A 20,758-nucleotide genomic window follows, 5' to 3' on the forward strand; every position below is an offset into this window, starting at 1 on the left:
CACACACACACACACACACACACACACCCCAATGGAGTTATGTCAAAGGGACACAGAGCCAGCTGAAAGAACTCCCAATGTCCAAGGCTATAACATTTGAACAACAAAGTAAAATAGTATTGGATTGAAACCCAAAGCACAAAATAAATATATACATACATCATGAGGAAAAGATCAGACAAACCCCAAAATGAGGGACATTCAACAAAAACATCTGACCAGTATTCCTCAAAAGTCAAGGTCATCAAAAACAAAGAAAATCCGAGAAACTGTTATAGTTGAGAAGAGCCTAAAGGTGACATGATGACGAAATGTAATGGGGTAACTTAGATAGGATCCTGGAAAAGAGAAAAAGGACATTAGGGAAAATCTGAGGAAATATGAATGAAGTATGGATTTTAGTTAATAATTGGCTCATTAATTACAACAAATTACAACAAATGTACCATACTCATAAGATGTTATTAATAGGGGAACTGGGCTATATAGGAACTCTCTACCATCTTTGCAATTTTTGTGCAAACTTAAAACTGTTCTATAATTAAAACATATATTTGAAAAATATTTACAGTGCCTGAGAACAACTCCCGAGATTCTGATTTAATTGGTTTGGGAGTGTGGGGGAGGGGCAGACTTTTAAAACCTCCCCAGGTGATTCTAATTAGTATCCAGCAAACCACTACTCTAAGAGAAGGAAAGGTTTCTACAAATAAGGGGCTCTTTTTTCCTCCTACCTTTTTTGTTTAATTATAATAAATGCTTCGACCTTGTCCCTGGTAGTGTGACTTAATGATTTTGATTGTTTGAAAGCAGCAGTTCTTTAAATGTGCAGCCAGTGGTATGGAACTTAGAGAAGAGAGTGATATTTCTCTTTAATAAAAAATCTTGTCCAAGAAGTTTAAAATACCATAAAGAGTTTAGGTAAATAGATAGTGAAGGGCAGATTATGCTAAATGTATTGTCGATTTAAATCTGTACCTGGTGGGAAAGCCTTTATTTTCCCTCTGTTATGCTATTCCGTATATGAGCCATCACTTAAATTTTAGGTGCAAAGAGTTTGGCTTTAATTAGATAGTAGATTCATTCTCCAGGACTTGATTGTGAGAAACGAGACAAAAGCATTACCTGCTGGCAAATGCAGCTGAAAGGTTCAGGAGCCAAGGACTGAACCTGGTCCTCTGTCTTTCTTGTTCAGGGAGGCTGGCAGCAGGGGTTCCTGGGGTCTTAACCTGGTACTGGACATGACTGGCTCAAGCAGTCAGCGAGGAAGATGAACTCGGTGGAGATGGACTTGTGTGAGGAGACAGGCGGAGGAGCCCTGTTTCCTCACTTGCAGACAGTCAGACCACTTCCTTTGGAAATGGCGAGACTGTGTTTTCAGACTATTTGCTTAAAGTCCTTACAGGCCAGAAGATTGGTTACTGCACATTAAGGTATGCAAAAGATTTATTTGCTCTATTATTTTTCTTCCTTGAAGAGTCATTGGTAGGGATTCCTTCTGCTTTTTGTTAAAACCTGTAAGAATATTAACCAACCAGAAAACATTTGTTGATTGGGTCTTATACTATGCTAGGCAGTGAGGGAGATATTTAATAAATTAAAAAATAACAGTGGCTTTTTATTCATCCATCCAAGCAATGTTTGGGTGCATATGACACACCAGGCAATTTGGAGATTAAAATAATAACAAAACAAAAAACTAAGCAAGATTTGGTCTCCCTTCTTAGGTTGCCCACAGTCTAAGACATTACTTGTAGGTCAGTGGTTTTTCAACTAGTAGCAATTTTGTCCCCAAGGGGACATTTGACAGTGTCTGGAGAAATATGTGATTATCACTATGGGGAGGGGTGGGGCATCTAATGGGTGGAGGCCAGGGGTGCTGCTAAATATCCTACAATGCACAAGTCAGCCCCCCACACAAAGAATTATCAGACCCAAAATGTCAGTAGTGCCGAGCTTGAAAAACCCCACAAATCCACTGGGCTCTTCCTTAATCATAGAACACACTGGCCATATGTGAATTAAACAAAGCAAGCATTAAAGCCACTTCCTGCCCTTCCTTTACCAGGGAGGTTGGAACAGCAGAGGGTCCCTAGCTGAGGGGAGAGTAAAGGCTACCTCCCTGCCATTCAGGTGGCACTGTTCAGAAGGTCAGCAATTCTGTCATCAGGTCGCAGCAGTTCTAACTGTAACAGCCCAGGCCAGGGGCATGTCCAGTCAAATCAGGCTGAGGATCGGAGCCTTCTCCTTTCTACTGGGAGCAGCCGAGCTTCTATAGTCAAGGCCAGATATGCACAAGTCCTTCAAATAATATTACTAAAAGCCAATGCCACTCTTACAACTTAAACATAGCATTTGCACCTAAATTGAAACTATCATAAAATGTTTGTGTTGTTTACTTATATGTCAGTATTACCTACATGTTTATAAGAAAAAAGTGGCCTTACAACTGTGTTGTTTAAAACGTAGCTACTAGCCACATGTGGCTTTTTAAATTTAAATTAGTTGACATTAAATGAGATTGGAAATTCATTCTTCAGTAGCTCTAGTCACATTTAAAGTGCTACTGGCTACTGAATTGAAAAGTGTAGATGTAGAATATTTCTGTCATCACAGAAAGTTCTAGACACTTAGTTCCTAAGGATTCTTTTCAATGTGCCAGTTTTTACTAAAAAGAACCTTGTTTCATAGCAGCTGAGGCACTGGGGTGATGATTTGCATTATCTCATCATTGTCTAGAAGGGCACAGACATGTTCTGCTGGGGAATCATCTCTTTTCTGACATGGAGTTTTGTGAAGGGTTTATGTACTGGATATTGGGTAACATCACATGATTGAAACTATAATTTTCCAGAAGATGTAACAATGTAAAATTCAAGTAGATAACTCCTATAAGGCATTTCTGATCTAAGTCAAGTGTGTATTGTTAAATATTAATTCCATTAAGGTATGTCAGCAGGGAATTCAGATATGTGACCCAAATATATTTCTTTTTAGTAACAGTGTAACAGAGAACTAGTGCTCAGTGGATCTCAACTGGAGATGGGGTGGGATGAAGGTTAGAAGGAGGGGGTCAGAATTACTGGGAGCTCTTGCAAAATGCAAAGGTCACCACCACATGAGGTTTATCAGAATGGTGGGGCTGGGTGGATGGGTAGGTACAGAGGTCTCTCACGTGTATATTTTTTAAAAGTTCCCATGTTATTCTAATGTATCCCAATCCAGGTTGAATACAGCGTAGAGATATGGAAAGGATCATTAGTGTGCCTTTTGCCCTTGTATGATGGGGCTGTGTGGCTTAAAAAAAGACTGGACCGCTAGAAATTTTGTTTCAGTACACCTTGGGTAGGGCCTAAGTGTCCATGCATTCTCTCCTGCTGTCTTTCTTTTAAATTACCCACCCATCCACCCCTTCCCCAAGATCATTTAGGATGATTGGGTTTAGAACAATGGTCTTAGGCAATTTTTTTCCAATATCATGTGTCTCTAGCAAACTTTTGCAAGCTGTATATCACAATTTGTTCTTGAGTGCATTTTCCAATCAGTGCCTGTAGTGACAGTGTTGTGTGGTGCTGATCAAAGGAGGTGTCACATGCACAGAGGATGCACTGGCCAGAGACAACAGCTGAGGAAATTCAGGGTCCACTTTGTATTTTTGCTCAGGCTGCAGGGCACCCAGTTCCACAGATAGGTGGGCCATGAGTATGTGAGCAGGTCTAAAAATGCTTTCCAAAGGGATCTGTGCAGGCTCTTGGATAACTATTCAGGTTGAGAACCTAGTTTGGTTAGGGAGCTTTGCACATTTTTGTTGCTATTAGAAGGCTATTACTAGTCATAGAGAAGCGTAGCAGTCCATCAGAATGACAGAGAGCTCTGCTGATGGATAGAAACCTTCAACACTCTTCCTCCCAACCCCTATTTAAATCCTGGAATTTCACACCATATTTTCAAGGTATATTAGCCATGGATAAGCTTATGTTCATTTTTCACTTTCATTTTCTCAAGCTGTTTTAGAACATGATTGAAACTATAATTTTCCAGAAGATGTAACAATGTAAAATTCAAGTAGATAACTCCTATAAGGCATTTCTGATCTAAGTCAAGTGTGTATTGTTAAATATTAATTCCATTAAGGTATGTCAGCAGGGAATTCAGATATGTGACCCAAATATATTTCTTTTTAGTAACAGTGTAACAGAGAACTAGTGCTCAGTGGATCTCAACTGGAGATGGGGTGGGATGAAGGTTAGAAGGAGGGGGTCAGAATTACTGGGAGCTCTTGCAAAATGCAAAGGTCACCACCACATGAGGTTTATCAGAATGGTGGGGCTGGGTGGATGGGTAGGTACAGAGGTCTCTCACGTGTATATTTTTTAAAAGTTCCCATGTTATTCTAATGTATCCCAATCCAGGTTGAATACAGCGTAGAGATATGGAAAGGATCATTAGTGTGCCTTTTGCCCTTGTATGATGGGGCTGTGTGGCTTAAAAAAAGACTGGACCGCTAGAAATTTTGTTTCAGTACACCTTGGGTAGGGCCTAAGTGTCCATGCATTCTCTCCTGCTGTCTTTCTTTTAAATTACCCACCCATGCACTAGTAAATATTGAGTGCTGCTTTGTGCCAGGCACTGTGGTACGAGGTGCTAACGTGGAGTAATAAAAATATGTGTATATTTGGTCTTTGTCTCAGTTTCTGGCACAGAGCTCCTAAAACCTTTGAAATTTCCTGAGTGGCAGGAGTGTCTTTTTTATCCCAACGAGGTGGGGGGTGCTTAGATAGCTTTGGGATAGGGGGTGATCAACACAGGAAATAGCCACCTGATTAGAGGGTTACAGTTGTCAGCTCTGCCCCCCCCCCACCTTTGGGGAGGGAAAAGGAGCTGGAGATTGAGTTCAGTCACCAGTAGCCAGTGATTTAGTAAATGATGCCTATGCAACGAAGCTCCCATCAAAACTCTTCCACGCCCCGCCTCTGGCTGTTCCTGAGTTCTATTCTTTATGATAAAACTGTAATTGAAGGTAGGGAGCTTTCCTGAGTTATGAGTCATTCTAGCAATTATCAAATTTGGGGGAATAGTTGTGGGAACCCTCAAATTGTGGTAGTCTGGGAAGAAGTGTAGATAGCTTGGGGACCCTAGCTGGCATCTAAAGTGAGGGTATCTTATGGAACTGAGCTCTTGTAAGGTCTGTGCTACCTCTGGGTAGTTGGTGTCAGAATTGAATTGAATTGAATTGTTGACCATCCAGTTGGTGTCAGAGATCAGAGAATTGGTTGGTATTGGAATGATGTAGCTGGGATAAAATGGCAAGCAAGAGCAGACATGTTTCTGCTCTCGAAATTTACAGATATTTCATTGAGTCTGTTGCAGTTATTTAGCACTGTGCTGTGTACATCCAGTAGCCTCTCCAGATCTACTCACCTTGGTCTTTAGAGGTTGACCCTTATGGGTCACATCAGTGGGCACTCTTCTTTTGGTCTCTGGTAGAGTTTGGCCAATGGCATGCTTTGGCAGGAAATTGAAGGGAGGTGACTGAAGTCAGAGTCGTGAGTCCCCTTACTTTCTCCCTGAGAGGCCACCTTTGGCTGTGCTCCTTTCAAGGCAGTATTCTCCATGGCTTTCTCCTTCTTGGGTTTTTTGCTTGCAAACCCTTGTAGTTCTATTATATCCGGCATATACCCTGTAAAGAGTTCCTTAATAAATAAGCCTTCTTTGGATTATTCTAATATGAGTGTTCCTGACTGATACAGCACTGTTCATTTGAATATTGGGTTTATGTTTGCCAAGAATGTTGATTTTTGTTTTAATATAGTTGGTGCTAAGCCAGCTGTTCAGCTACTTTAGAAGGTCACCCTGGTTTGCAATGATAAAATTATGTCATTGAGTAGAATGCTTATCTGCCTGTCTGCTTTGGCAGGAGAGATACATTCAATGAGGTACAGAGAAGGAAAGCTAGAACATCAGCTCTGTTTTATAGCATTTGGAATTGCAATTTCAGTTGCCAAAATGTTCATCTTACCCATTATGCATCTGGCATTAATACTACATATTCCAGGCTTTGAAGATACATTAGTAGTCTGGGATTTATACCAAGATGATACATGCTGATGAGAGGTTGATAAATGGTGCAAGAAGTCATTGTTATTAACTGTTTTACTGGTGAAATGGAACAGGATAATAACACTCAGAAGTTTAATAGTTGTACCTGAAATATGTTTCCTTTCATGATAAACTTTTAGTGAAAGGGAGAGCCCAGAAAAGTGTCCTGAAGAGAGTACAAAATGTGTGCTTTTTTGTTCTCTTTACGGAGGTTCCATCATGAACCATGTCCTGAAATTTACATTTGTTATTGATCTTTTCATCTGAGCCCCACCCTGGCACCTCCATTGGAATCTCTTATAAACCAGTTTTTCAAATGATGAATTTCTCATAAAAAGATATGAACTTACACAGTTTATAGCCTTTCACAGGAGTCACTTTGAGCCTCCTTTCCTCTTTATTTTACTTCCTAAAGTCATTGCTGAAATATAAATTAGCATGGCCAGACAAGATAATCAAAGCTGGTTTCAACTGGTCTATAATCCATTGATCCACAGATAAGAGGGAAAGCTTTTCTCAGAAGATGGTGCATGTTTACATCTCAGGAGAATTGGCCAGAGGCTACCTTCATCCTTAATTGTTAAACTTTAGAGATAAAAGCATTTTCAAAGGTCACCTACTCCCTAATGCTATAGATGAGGAAACTGAGACCCGGAGAGATTAAAAGACTTAGCTGGAAACGCAGCTGTATTAGTTTCTCAGGGTTGCCATAACAAAGTGTCACAAACTGGGTGGCTGAAACAACAGAAATTTACTGTCTTATAGTTCTGGAGGCTGGCAGTCCAAAATCAAGGTGTTGGAAGGTTTGGTTCCTTCTGAGGGCGGTGAGGGAATGATCTGTTCCAGGGCTTTCTCTTTGGCTGTAGATGACCATCTTCTCCCTGGGTTTATTAACATCATCTTCTATGCCTGTTTATGTCCAAATTTTGGATTGAGGCCAAACCTAATGACCTCATTTTAATTCGATTATGTCTATAAAGACCTATCTCCAGATGAAGTCACATTCTGAGGTTCTAGGGGTTAGGATTTAAACATGAACTTTATGGGGACACAATTTCACCCATAATGTTAGCTGTCTAAAGACTGACTAGAATCTTGGTCCTCTGAGGCCCTTGTAGGGTTTGTTCCTGCTACACTACTGGGCCTTTTAAAACTCTTATTCCCGTTGCTGCAGAGAAGATGGCATACAGGGGCGAGACTAGACTCTCAAATTTTCTCAGGCACTTCAAATGATTCAATTTAGGGGAATATAGGGCAAAATAAATTTAGGGGAATTTATGACCCTTATTAATATAACCTGAAAATATTCTTCTTGGGGATAAAAATAAATAGTGATTTTTTTATTATTACATGGCTGATTATGTTGACATTAGACATGAAATCCTTCTAGACTTATTTTGTGAAGTACAGTTTACATTATTAAATCATAATGATAAACGAGTTTGTTCAGTTATTTTCCTCTTTGACTCGAGTGTCTAAACACCCGGAAAAACAGCTTCCAGGGACTCAGCTTTCCTTTCCAAATATCGTGTGGATAAAGCTTTGGCAGACCCACTGTCAATCCAACATTTAATTCTCCTAAAATCCTTCTGTCAGCTTAGGGAATATAAAGCATATAAGTTTTAGGAGGGGGCTGAGTCAGTGCCAGATATCTTAGGGACATGTTTGCACATTCCTAGGCAGAGATATGTTTGTTATTTTATATCAAGTGGTCTTTTTGGGAAGGTGGATCTAAAAAAGTCAAATAAGTTTTTAGTTCATGTTACCAGGTCACTGAAGTCAATGTGGCTTGGTCACTCTCACATTGACCAAAATTGCTTTTATTAAAAGTTGAAACAGAAGAAAAATAATAGGGTGCTAAATTCTTCAACAATGACTCCATTCTTCCTATTTTCACATGAACTAACATACTTATTTTGAAGAACTGGAACCTGATGACGAGAGAAATAACATGATTAGTCCAAGAACACAGTGCACTCCCTCTTAAACCAACGTGCTTTCACCCAGGATAGCAGCTGTGACACAGAAGTCAGGAATCCTGGGCTACAGGGTAGGCCTAGCTATCTGACAACACTCATTGGGGGTATACATAAGTTTGTACCTGACCTAAACCAAGTCACAGATAGTAGGTTTTAGGATGTACCCCTGCACTCTTCCCCACTGTCAGTTTCCCAAATCCCATGTCTTAGATTATCAGCCTTTCAACATATGCCAAGGAAAAAAATTTCAGTGACTAAACAAATTTGGAAAATGCCACATATTGCATCCCTCTCCTAGATATTCATCATACATGTATTGAAATATTAAAGGCTTTGGGCCGGCCCGGTGGCACACTGCTACAGTGCGTCGCTTGGGAGTGCGGCAGCGCTCCCGCCGAGGGTTCGGATCCCACATACAGACCGGCCGCTGAGCGAGGTGCGGGCACAACACCGAGGGTTGCGATCCCGTTGCCGGTCCCGGTCCGGTACAGGTGTGACACCGAGGGTTGCGATCCGTTGCCGGTCACGAAAAAAAAGACAAAAAGGAAAAAAAAAAAAAAAAAAGAAATATTAAAGGCTTTGCAATGTCTTTCAATGAAGAAGCCATTTAAGTTCTTTAACCCGGTGTTTCTTAAAGTTATCTGATCATAAAACCATTTGTTCATGTAAAAGCTGTAAGTTGCAAGCAACACATTTTGAAATTTGTATAAGTTGAAGAGAGATATACATTGAAAAAGAATTTAGATCAAGTTCATAGATGACAGAGCAAGAGACCTGCAGAGATATCCACATAGAACATAGGAGTGCTAATTCTTACAACCTGCCACAGAATATTCCTGTGCCTATTAATAGGGATGGAATCCTGAACTGAGCCAGCAGGCTTTTCACCGATTACAGTCTCTCTTAACCATGGGAGTATGGATATGTGTGTGTGTGTGTGTGTGTGTGTGTGTGTGTGTGTGTTTGACCTGGAAATCAGGTGGCTTAAAAAAAAAAGCATTGAGCAATCATCAGAAGGCATGGTATGTTTTGGCCTTTATCAAAGCTTTGTGCCACGCCATCTCAGCAGTTCCAGTCGGGCACTAGTTGGTGTGGGTGTTTGCACAATGCTCACCCCTTTGTTATCACATAAGCCTTTAGCACCCAGAAGGCCTCTCTGTGTACTTGGGACCTCGGCAAATACGACCTGAAGGTGAAGAGGCGGTGGAAGATGTTGACAGGCTGATGACATAATGTCTGCGGTGTTTGGGTCACCTGGGGAGTAGCAGGGTGTTTGGTCATTCCTGAGGGAGGTGAGATCAATTGTCTGACCCTCTGCAGAAACCAGGCAGCACAACCTGGCTGGCAATGTAGGACACTGGCAGTTAGATGCTTCTGTAACAAAGAACCTTTGGTTTTAAACAATAGTAATAACTACCTCTAGCTACATTAAGGAAAAACAAATACTTTTCTGGGACAATGATAAAATTTAAAGAATTTAAACAACCAAATCTTAGGGTTCAGAAGCATGACAGCTCAAGAGCCTTTAACACTCAGCCTTTAACACTCAGTTTCTGTGTGTTTCAGCTGTAATTCTTAACAAAGAGAATTTTATAGGCCCAATTTTGAGTCACATGTTTATTCTAGTCCATTTAGCTATGGCACATCTGACAGCCATCTCTCTTGTCTTTCCTGTTAGAGTCCAAATTTGTTCAGGGAAGTGTGGCAATAACCTGATCTCAGGGAAACTAGGTCTTTTCTCCAGTCCCAGGGGATGAATTCTGACTGTCTAAACCAGTCACAGCAATCCCATTTCCCTTTGTCAGTAATTGGTCAAGGGGTGGCCCTGTGACCCAGTTCTAATGTAGGAGATATAAATAAAAGTCGGTAGGATATGATTCTGAGAAAACCTTGTTTTCCTTATAAAGAGAAGAAACAGATTCACCTGGCATGGCTCGTTGCCCCTTTCCTTTCCCCCTTCTTTTCTGTAATGCAAACATGATACCTGTTGGTACAGCAGCTATATTGTGACCACGATGTGACAAGCACAAGATGAAAGCTATGTGCTAAGGACAGAGGGTGCAAAGGAGAAAGAGCCAAGGTCCCTGTACAGTTGAGCTGCCACACTGACACTGAACTGTGTACCTCCTGACTTGTACTTACTTGAGAAAAATGATAACCTATTTGTTGAAATCACAGTTAACTTTCATAGGTTGTTGTTAATTGTTTTTACTTGCAACCAAAAGCATTTCTTTTCTTTTTTTTTTTTTTTTAAAGATGACTGGTAAGGGGATTTTAACCCTTGACTTGGTGGTGTCAGCACCACGCTCAGCCAGTGAGAGAACCGGTCATCCCTATATGGGATCCAAACCCGGGGCCTTGGTGTTATCAGCACCGCACTCTACCGAGTGAGCCACGGGCCGGCCCAACCAAAAGCATTTTTAAGTGAAAAAGTAATGTAGTAAAAACATGGGTGCAAGGAGCTAATTCCTATAGGTTAGAGAGTGATTCTCAGATCTTTAATTGTTGAGAGGAGATGAGGATAGCTCATGAAATGGTGAGATATTAAAAAATGTCTACCAAAGCCACCGGGGAGTCTTGAAATCTCACCACTGCTGCAGAGCACAGAGAAATAAACCCTGTTTGGGCCAATACACAACTGTCCTAGTAATTCTACTAAATTTTATCAATCCCTCATTATCTGTTCAATATTTTTCTAGGTGCTGAGATAGATTGATGAAGACAGAGAAGATCTTGGCTGTCATTAAGCTAACATTCTAAATGGGAAAATAGAGAATAAACACAAAGAAAGAAACAGGATCACTTCAAATAGAAGTTCTATAAGAAATACAAAAGAGGGTGTGGGATAGAGTTGAGGGGGGCTGTGTACACGGAAGGCCTGGGAAAGTGATACTTGAAATGAAACTTGATTTGCGGAATGGAGCCAGCTGTGGGAGACCTGAGGACCAAGGTTTTCGGGAGGGAATGGCCAGGGCAGGGGCCCTACGGCAGGAATGAGCGTGGCCTCCTGGAGGCGCAGAATGAACCATTACTGGGTGTCCACTGCTTGGGGGTTTGGAAGCTAACCATGCTCATCTCACTGTAACAATGCTGGTGACACAGCTCACTGGCATCATGACTCACCTCGAGCCTGCTGACTGGGCTGCGTGCTGCACGATGTGAATTTTCCCATCATCTGCTTCAGGCTGTCAGAACCCAGGAATGGACCGCTGGGGGATGGTCTGTGCACTGAACTCTCTGATCAGAGTGACTGATCTCCTTCTGTCCTTTCCCTTCAAGAATGGATCCATCATTTTCAGCCACAGCACCTCGGCTCCCCAGGGGACTGGCTTTCGCCTGAGCTGTCAGGGCTGGCTTCCCATGGAATGGGGTCAGCCCATTCTGGAGGGACTGGCAGAGCATTCAGCTGGCACACAGCTGCTTCAGGAACATGTTCCAGTCACCCTGTCAAGTTACAGCTGCTGCATTTGACGTGTCTAGTGCTTTGGACACCCCCGCATGGGGAGACCCGTACAGAGAGGAGCCCTCAAGGGCCCTAGGCCATGGCTCCAATCCAGCTGTGGCTGGTCATACCCGACATCATTTTCAAGTGATACTTATCAGTGAAGCAGTCACATGAGATCACAGGGCTAGAAGCTCCCTCAAAGGTCATCCTGTCCTGCATTCCTCATGTGTCTGGCATTTCCCAGAACTGAAGTGTTGGAATGCTCCTGCCTCCACTTCAGCAGGTCGACTGCTAACCTTGATGTCTACCCAGCTCCTGCAGACAACACAGTTCTCTTTTCTCTAACACTTGAACTTGGGGGTGGTGGGAACCACTGTAATTATATCTCTGAGCTGTTAGATTTTCTGTGTGATTAATAGGATTTTAGGAATGTGATTGTTCACCTTAGGAGGATAAGGTTGCCTGAAAGGGCCCAAACTGCCATTTAGAAACCCTAGGTTCACTTCTCCCAGACCTGGGACACAAAAGCAGAAATATCAAAGTTTGAAGGGACCTTGGTGATTAATACCCTTCCTTTGATAGATGGAAAAGTAATAAAAAAAAAAATAGGAAAAATTACCTGACCAAGGTTAATAATACAATAAAAGAAGGCTCTTTGGAATCCACATGGGTTTTTCATAGATGTTTATGGCATTTTGCTGTAATCTTTTGACTTACGTAACAAACAAACAAAAAAAATATCAAAGTTCTCTGGGCCTCTATCTGGTTTTCTGGTTTGACTCTCACCATCCTATGTAGTAGTCTTTATTTCTCTCTTTTTGCAGATAAGGAAAATAAGGCCTGGAAAGTTTATATCCATTTAGTTAGTAAGTGGTGATACTGGATTAGTTTAAATCCAATATCATTTCCAAGTCCATCTCCATGATCATTTTGGGGGGGGGGGTAGGGCACAGCAGAAATTAGCCATAACTTAGGTCATGCAGTACATGCAGGAACTCTGAAAAATCTCTACTCTATTCCTGAAATAGGTATTCCAGGGTGTTACAAACTCTGAATAAAGGATTCTGATTTTTAGCGAAACACCCTCACCTTCATTGTAGCTGATGCAGGGGCCCCATGGCTCCTAACATAACTTGGTGCTGTCATCTTCAAAGCTGCCTCCACTTATGTTAAATATCACCTCCTGGACATAAGTGTGGCACTTAAAAGCCCAAGCTGTTAAAATCAGCTGGGTAGTCTGAACCCTGGTTCCACTATTTACTCTGGGCAACCTGAGGTATATTCCTTAAACTTCCTGTGTCTCAGTGTCTTTATCCATAAAATGGGGCTAGTAATAATACGCTCCTGAGAAGGGCTGAAAACTAAATGAGGCAAAATGAGCACTTAGAGGAGTAAGTGCTCAATAAATGTTAGTTGTTGCTGTATTTGCTCATGATACAACTGAAGGAATTCTGTCATGGATCTGAGTTTTCCCCTGAGTACAAAAAGAATATGTTCCTAGTTCATGACATCGGGTGGACATGCCAAGGTGAGAAGGAACCAAAAGATACAGTCATGTGCAGTTTACTTTTAGCTCCAGAGAATGGTCTGTTCCCAGCCCTATGCTGCAAGGGCTGTCTTCGTTTTCTGCCAGCATCACCCCCTCCAACAGCAGAAAGCTTTAGGTCACTCACCTGAAAAGTTAAAGCTGACCTAGAGATTATGATTATGTATATTGTCTAAAAGAAAAAACAGAAGTAAAAGCCTCTTATGTAACTTGAAGAGTGTGAAGGAGCCAGCGATAAAAACCACTGCCCTGAACTTTTCCAAAGTACTATAAATCTCCCTGCATCAAGATTCTCCAGTTGTCAAGGTATCGTTTGTATTTTTGTCTTAAGATAGACTAGAAAAAAAAGGTAACAACCCCCTGCCTGTTAGATTGTGTATTTGTGATTAAAGGCTATGAAGATGGTACTATTTGAAGTTATTCCCATCATCTAAAACACACCCCATGCTTGACTGATGGTTTCTCAGCAATATTCTGACTTTAATTTGATCACTTCCTATGAATTAGTCTGTGGTTCCTCATTCAAAGTCGGTTCTCTCTTCCTCCCCTTTTCTTTTCTGTTTCTCTCTCTATATTTTTTTTTCATTTTTTTCCACATATTTAGATCATCTCTACTGACCTTTCAGTGGCTTAGCATTTTGTGGCAATGCACGAGTGAAGTTGGAAAACAGAAAAATAGAGCCAAGTGACAAGCTGTGAAATAACAGCTCAGCCTTCACAGAGCAAATGTGCTTTGTGCTATTTCTGGCCAGAGCAGATGTGGCCTTGGTGGACAGCCTGTGGGGAACAATATTTCTCAGGGAAAAATAAATCAGTAACATTAGGACCAAAATGATGCAAATCCTTCAATTTGCAAACAGATCATGAAGTGGGAGCCAGGTGGAAAGAACATGGACTGGCGATCAGACAGGATCCTGCCCTGGGTTTAGTCCAGCATATTCCACCATGATTAGTTGACCTCCGGTGAGTACCTGTGGCTTAAAAAATTTTTTTTAATCAGCAAATGAATAGAGAATAAAATAACAAAACTGTGTGTGCCAGCATGCAGTTCGAGGCAATCCTAACACGTCGACATGATTGCTTCAGACACAGTTGAAGTTCTCTGTGGACTTCTTCCTGTCACCCCAGAGATAAGCACTGTCTTGAATTTGCATGCTTTCATACTTTTCTGCATACACATGCATCTTTCAACAATATGTACGGTAGTTTTTGCATGTTTTAAAACTTTAAATAAATGGAAACACACTGTACATTATCATTCTACAACTTTCTTTTTTTTTTAAATTTAGAATTAGACTTCAGCAATTTAACTGTGGTTCTTTGATTTTAACTGCTTTGTGGTGTAATGTTTTGTGAATAGTCGGCTATATATTTATCCATTCTCCTGTTGATGAACATTTAATTGCTTCTAATTTTTTACCATTATAAACAATGGTTTAATAAATATTCCTGTACATTTCCTTGTCTTGATGTACAAAAGCTTCACTAAGGTAGCATTTTTTTCAAAATCTTTTGTCCACCTCCACAGTTAAAGATCCACTTTACGGAGGGCCGGCCCGTGGATCACTCGGGAGAGTGCGGTGCTGATAACACCAAGGCCACAGGTTCGGATCCCATATAGGGATGGCCGGTTAGCTCGCTGGGTGAGCGTGGTGCTGACAACACCAAGTCAAGGGTTAAGATCCCCTTACCGGTCATCTTTAAAAAAAAAGATCCACTTTACATGGAAATGTGGCACATGGATCTGCTATATTTATGTGACTGTACATGTATATATAAAACAAGTTTCTCAGTATGATATTTATCCTTACTTTCTATTCAATTCTAATCCATTTTAGTCTAGTCTATTTCACATACCAAATATATATATATACACTGATTGCAATTTACTAAAGTGACTTCATAACCCAGTGATACATCTCCACTGACAATCTGAAAAGCACTGTTCTAGGATACATACCTAGACGTGGACTTTCTGGGTCACACGTGGTGCTTGCTTTCAAACTGATGACTTTGTGAGTTCATTGTATACATTTATTTGTATTTAGCTAGCATTCTACATGTTTCTAGAAGGAGGTTTTCCAGGTTATTCAGTGTGCCATATGGCTGAAAATGGAAGCCCTGTTTTAAGCTTTCTGGTCTTCAATTTTTCACATGTCACAAAAAGCCACATGCACAAAATACTAGTCTCTTCAGTATTTTGCAAACTTCTTTCTCCGCAGACACAGGGTCCTGGGAGAGTCGTAGTGTAAGTTGGGGGAGGGACAAAGGAAGGGAGAGAATGAGTGGAGTTACAGGCCTTTCACCCCAGTCCCTATCCAAGGAGCTCCAATTTGATATTGATCCATGGTATATCCATTTGACTTAATTGGCAAAAGTGCTGTGTGGCTTAAAAATATTCTTAAACTATGGGTTTAGATGTTCTCCAAGTCTCTTTCCAGATCTAAACTTAAATGAACATAATTTTTAAGTTTCTTGACCATTTAAAATTGCAGCCAGAATTAAAGAATGTGACAGCTTAAGGTGTAGGGTTTTCCGAGTAGGGGCTGGGCAAATAGTGTTGGCTAACCCAAAAGTTGATCTGTTCCTCCTGCCACTGTGAAAACTGATTTGGATAGGACACCTTTAGAGTCCTGTGGGGCAGTGAGTTAGGTGCACTCTCGGGCTGGGCCACCCCTTCAAGGGCAGCCCATTCTGTTCCGTCATATAGGCTTCACCTGCATGAGACTACATTAAAAAATGATTTTGTTTTCATGGTGCTTGTTTATTCTGTGAATAATGGCTTAATATACATTTTTCTGAAATCCTCTTCTGTTCAACAAACTGTCCCACATGCTTAGCATAAAGCTCATATGCTCAGCAGGGCACTCACTTAAACCATTACATTCAGAGATGAAAGTTGATTATCATTTTAATGAAAATATTTGGCTCCTCATAGGTTTCTTTTTGCCTTGCCAAACATAGTAAGAACATTAAAAAAACACACACACACACGAAACACAAAACTGGGCAGTAACTTGGTAGTAAAGTGAATTAGAGTGAGCATACATGAATTAATTTGTGTGGAATCGTGGATCTCTTTCCTAATATCTTTTCTTCCTCCACCTCCCTTGGGCTTAGATTACTGCCTCTTCTCAGATTCTAGTCCCTGCCTTCAATTTGTCCTGCTTGTATTTCATCTTCTTTAATCACTGTTTTCATCCCATCAGTCCCATGCTCAGAAACCCTCGAGGGGTCTTTATTTCCCACTACATCGAATCTCAACTCAGCTGCCTGTTTGCAAGGCTTCTCCTAATTTATTCTTTCCTTGCATCTCCAGCTTTGTTTCACTTGCCAGATGTGGTTCTGGTTCCTGTGGCTTAGAGATAATAGAATTTTTGGACACTCCAAAAAATTAAAATCTTCATCATTTTTCTTAGGCTGAACAGGCACAGTTCAGCCCAGATCCCTCAAACAAAAGCCTACATCAACAATTACCTCCCCCATTTCGGTAATGGGCAACAATAATCAACCACACTGTATATCGACAAAATAAAATTTATTAAAAAAAAAAAGAAAGAAAAAGAAAAGCAATTATAAGCCTAAAAAAAAAAAAAAAAAAAAAAACCTCCCCCATATGCCATGTGAGCAAGGCTGTGGGGTCCTCCGGGAAGGTGGGTAGAGAAAAGCAATTTACGTACCACTCTTTCTCAATATACGGCGAGAAGATTTGGCACTAAGGAGGTGACTTTATTTACTAGAGGGGTTTGTGAATGGCTCTGCCATTTTGACATGACAGGCAGAATGCTGAGCAAGGCTGTGGGGTCCTCCGGGAAGGTGGGTAGAGAAAAGCAATTTACGTACCACTCTTTCTCAATATACGGCGAGAAGATTTGGCACTAAGGAGGTGACTTTATTTACTAGAGGGGTTTGTGAATGGCTCTGCCATTTTGACATGACAGGCAGAATGCAAACGACATAGAAGGCAAGTATGAAAGGTTTTAAATATCAAGCCAGGAATGGCTGGTTTAAAAATTTGTAAAGAGGTACAGCTTGCATAAGGGAGGACTCGGTAGATCATAAAGCTCTGCAAAAGATGCTGGAGGGGTTGCTAAATGAGATTCAGGAGAAGGCTTATGCACTGGAGGAGGCTTATAATATCTGTGAATATAGTTTATTTTCAACTTTGTTTATTGTGCTGTGCGTGTGTGTGTGTGTTTAATGTTATTTATTTTGTTTTCTTCTGTTTGAATACGTCCTGATTTTTCCACTTAGTAGCTTTACGGTTTTGGAAAATTTTCTTTATCCATTAGATGGGGATAATGATGGTACATAGTATATATACAGTTGTTGTGAGGACTAAATGAGATAAGAGCATGGAACATTGTTCAAGACAGAAATATTAGCTATGATTCCTACCATCATAGTTATTGTAACCATGCATAAGCTGCTCTTTATTTATTCTTTTATGCAAAAAATTCCTTCTTGTCTCAAAGGACCTCAGGTCAGTTCAGTTCAGTAAGCATTTAGTGAGTGCTCAATATATGCCAGGCACTGAGCAGACACTGAAGATACCACAGATATAACATTGACTTGCCCTGGAGCAGCTTACCTTCTAGCAGGGAAGGCAAACCCATAAACTGACTGTGTCAGGATGAGGTTATACTGTGCCATATAGTCACCACTAGCCACATGTGGCTAATGAGCACTTGGGATGTGGCTAGTCTGAACTGAGACGTGCTCTATGTGTAAAATACACACTGGATTTTGAAGACTTTATATGATAAAAGAATGTGAAACATCTAATAATTTTTAACATGGTATTGATTATTTGTTGAAATGATAATATTTTGGATATTTCAGGTTAAATAAAATACATAATCCAACCTAATTTCACCTGGTTTTTTTCAATTTTTTAAAAAATATGGCTATTGGAATATTTAGATTTGTGTGGCTTCTGTTGTGTTTCTTTTGGACAGCACTGGTCTCAGGTGATGCAATGGAGGTTAAAGGGTACTACGTGAACACTGAGGCACGGCACATGGAGCCAGGTGTTGAGTGAAGGCTGCCTGGAAGAGCAGGTGAAGCCTGTGCTGAGTATTAAAGGATAAGGAGAGGTGGTTCAGGCAGAGACAAGTCTGATGGGTGCTCTGGATAGAGGTAACAGGGCAGGCATGGTGTTTTCAGGGCACTGGAAGTATGTGGTTGTTCAACAGTGTATAGTATTGTGAGTTGAGGACTGGCAGAAGATGAAGCTACAAGAGAAGTGAAGCTGGCCTTCCCATACTTTAACATCCAGCTGTCATTAAATGCTCTGGTCTGGTTATGTTTCCCACTATTTATTTGTTTGAAATTTTGGACTATCACCTGTTGCAGGTTGGAAGTTTGTCTGTACAAGGATAGACTATCCTAGAGTATAGGATTCATGAATGCGCATACGCTGCTTGGCAGGCAAAACGCCATTTCCCCTCTGCAGATAGCCCTAAAGAATAGATAGACAGCCTAAAATTGCTGCCTAGAGAATAGGATGAATGAGTGAGAATCATACAGAAAGGTGAGAGCCTTTAGCATGATCTGATTCCTTGGGGCCAAGGAGAGTGTACCTGGCTGCATTCACACCCATTTACCTGCCAGTGGATTCCCCCTGCCCCCACCCAGGTTCTCACTAATTAGGAATGTAATCATTCATCAGATTATATTAATTTGGAAGCTCATTATACCCATTCTATCATGAACCACCTTCAGATCTTCTGCCTTTAATAACTAATTATTAAGTGAATATTTAGTAGGTCATGCAAGATTAGGTAAAAGAGGAGCAGCAAAAAGAGACGCCAAGAACCTAAGTGGATGGAGAGGCCACAGGGAAGGAGGGCATCTTTCATGTGTGCTTTCATTCCTTGGTGTACGCAGGAATCACATGGAGATCTTGTGAAAATGCAGACTCTGATTCGTGAAGTCTAGGGATGGGGCAACAATTTGCATTTTTATCAAGCTCCCAGGTGATGTCCATGCCTCTGGTCATGGACTGCACTTTGGGTTGCAAGGTCTTAGAGTCTGCATGGTCCAATCCTTTACGACGGCTGGAATCTATATTGCAACAGTTCTAATGAGTCATTATTGCTTCTGCTGAGAGACCTCTCTTGTGCCCACCATGTCCTCCTTTGTGGAGTGAGTCTCATTGTTGGAACAGTTTTTCTTGTCCCTAGATGTTATCTGGGCAATTACAGTGCATTGGTCCTTGATCTATTTTTGGAACCACTAAGAATGAGGCTAATCTCACTTTCTCATGACACTGAGAAGAGCATTTTTATATTCCCCTTAACTGTTCATTTCAATATATTAAACCTTCCCATCTTCTCTAGCTGTTAATCATGGAACTCTCTGGACTATCCCAGGTATCAGTGTTGCCTAAGTGTACCTGTCTTATCTGAGCACAATGTTCAAGGCTTTGTCCAAACATCAAAAAATAAAATGGGCCTATTACCTATCTAGCTGTTGATTCCCTATTTCTGCTGGAGAAGCCTCAGTCCTTCAGTGTTTGGCATCCACATCAGACTTTAGACTCAGAATGACTGACTTGGTCGATAAGAAAAAGCCCTGTTTTTGTCTCACTGTTTGTTATGGACTTGTCTAGCATTTGTGGAGATGATTTTTTTTTTTAAAAAGAAGCTATGGTATCTTGTTTTCTGATTATAAAATAAATATTTGGAAATTTGGAAAATGTGAACAAGCAAAATGATGAGTATTAGTATGTTGCTATATGAACCAATTTTTCTATACATAGGGATACATACATATTATCAATTACATTTTGCAATGGCTTTTAACAATCTTTTGTGAACATATGTTTCATACAACATCATTTTTATTAGCTATATAATATTTAATCATACTGAAGTTTTGTAATTTATTCATCCAGTCCTCTGTGTTGGACATTTAGGTTGTTTCTGATCGTTTTTTGTTATTATAATCAATGCTTTAATAAATATCCATGAACTGACATTTTATATACATTTTGAAAAGGGTAAATTCCTAAAAGTGAAATCTAGGGACTTCCTTAAGGCAGGTACTTATGGGATCAAACCCTTGCACAATCAATCTTTCATCCATCACCCCTGCTCTCTCCTTGTGCTTTCTTCTCACACCACTCAAGTCTCAACACCCCCCTCCCCCCACCCACTCCTCCATGGACCTAGCTAATGGCTTTTGGGCTGAATTATTCAGGAAAAGAAGTGGGTGGGAGGAGAAAACTGCTTTTCTCTTTTGACGTATTTTAGTGAATCATACTAACAGGTTTTTCTAATATTAACTCATCCTTGGACTTTTGCAATGTGGTGTGCTTTGCTTTTTCTACTCTTTCACTTAAGATTTCTTGATAAGTTAATTTATTGTGCTGACCTGAAAAAGCTTTGGAATGCTAGAAATTTTCTTAGACATTCCCTTAATGTCATTCTCTTTGATTTCTGCAGGAAGAATACAAGGCTTCTCTTGACTTCTTTGCATTTTTCCAGTGCCTTTGATTTCAGATATGCCAACAGAATGATGGCTGAATTTTCAATGGTGAAAATTATTGATGTCTCAGGAGTAAGGAATCACAGAATATCTACTTTGCAGTGGTGGTGGATGATTCTCACAAAAGCCACATCTTTATTTATAATGCCCTAATGAGTTTTTTTTTTTTTTTTTTTTTTTTTTTTTAAAAAAAAAAAA

General features: G+C 40.6%; 1 long non-coding RNA gene across 2 annotated transcripts in view; it reads left to right on the plus strand.

Moving 5' to 3' along the window:
- Positions 1 to 1,288: 1,288 nt before the first annotated feature.
- The window catches only part of LOC103606381, a 73,975-nt gene continuing 54,505 nt past the window's right edge, over positions 1,289 to 20,758 (plus strand). The window contains exons 1-3 of one of the 2 annotated variants that reach the window (XR_551883.1): positions 1,289 to 1,433; positions 10,778 to 13,375; positions 13,930 to 14,500. This is a non-coding gene — a long non-coding RNA (uncharacterized LOC103606381). Of the gene's footprint in view, positions 1,434 to 10,777; positions 14,501 to 20,758 lie in introns of those variants that run through there. The other variant, XR_551882.1, reaches the window with a different exon arrangement.

Source organism: Galeopterus variegatus, unplaced genomic scaffold (genome assembly GCF_000696425.1).
Source record: "Galeopterus variegatus unplaced genomic scaffold, G_variegatus-3.0.2 Scaffold6536, whole genome shotgun sequence".
Taxonomy (NCBI): domain Eukaryota; kingdom Metazoa; phylum Chordata; class Mammalia; order Dermoptera; family Cynocephalidae; genus Galeopterus; species Galeopterus variegatus.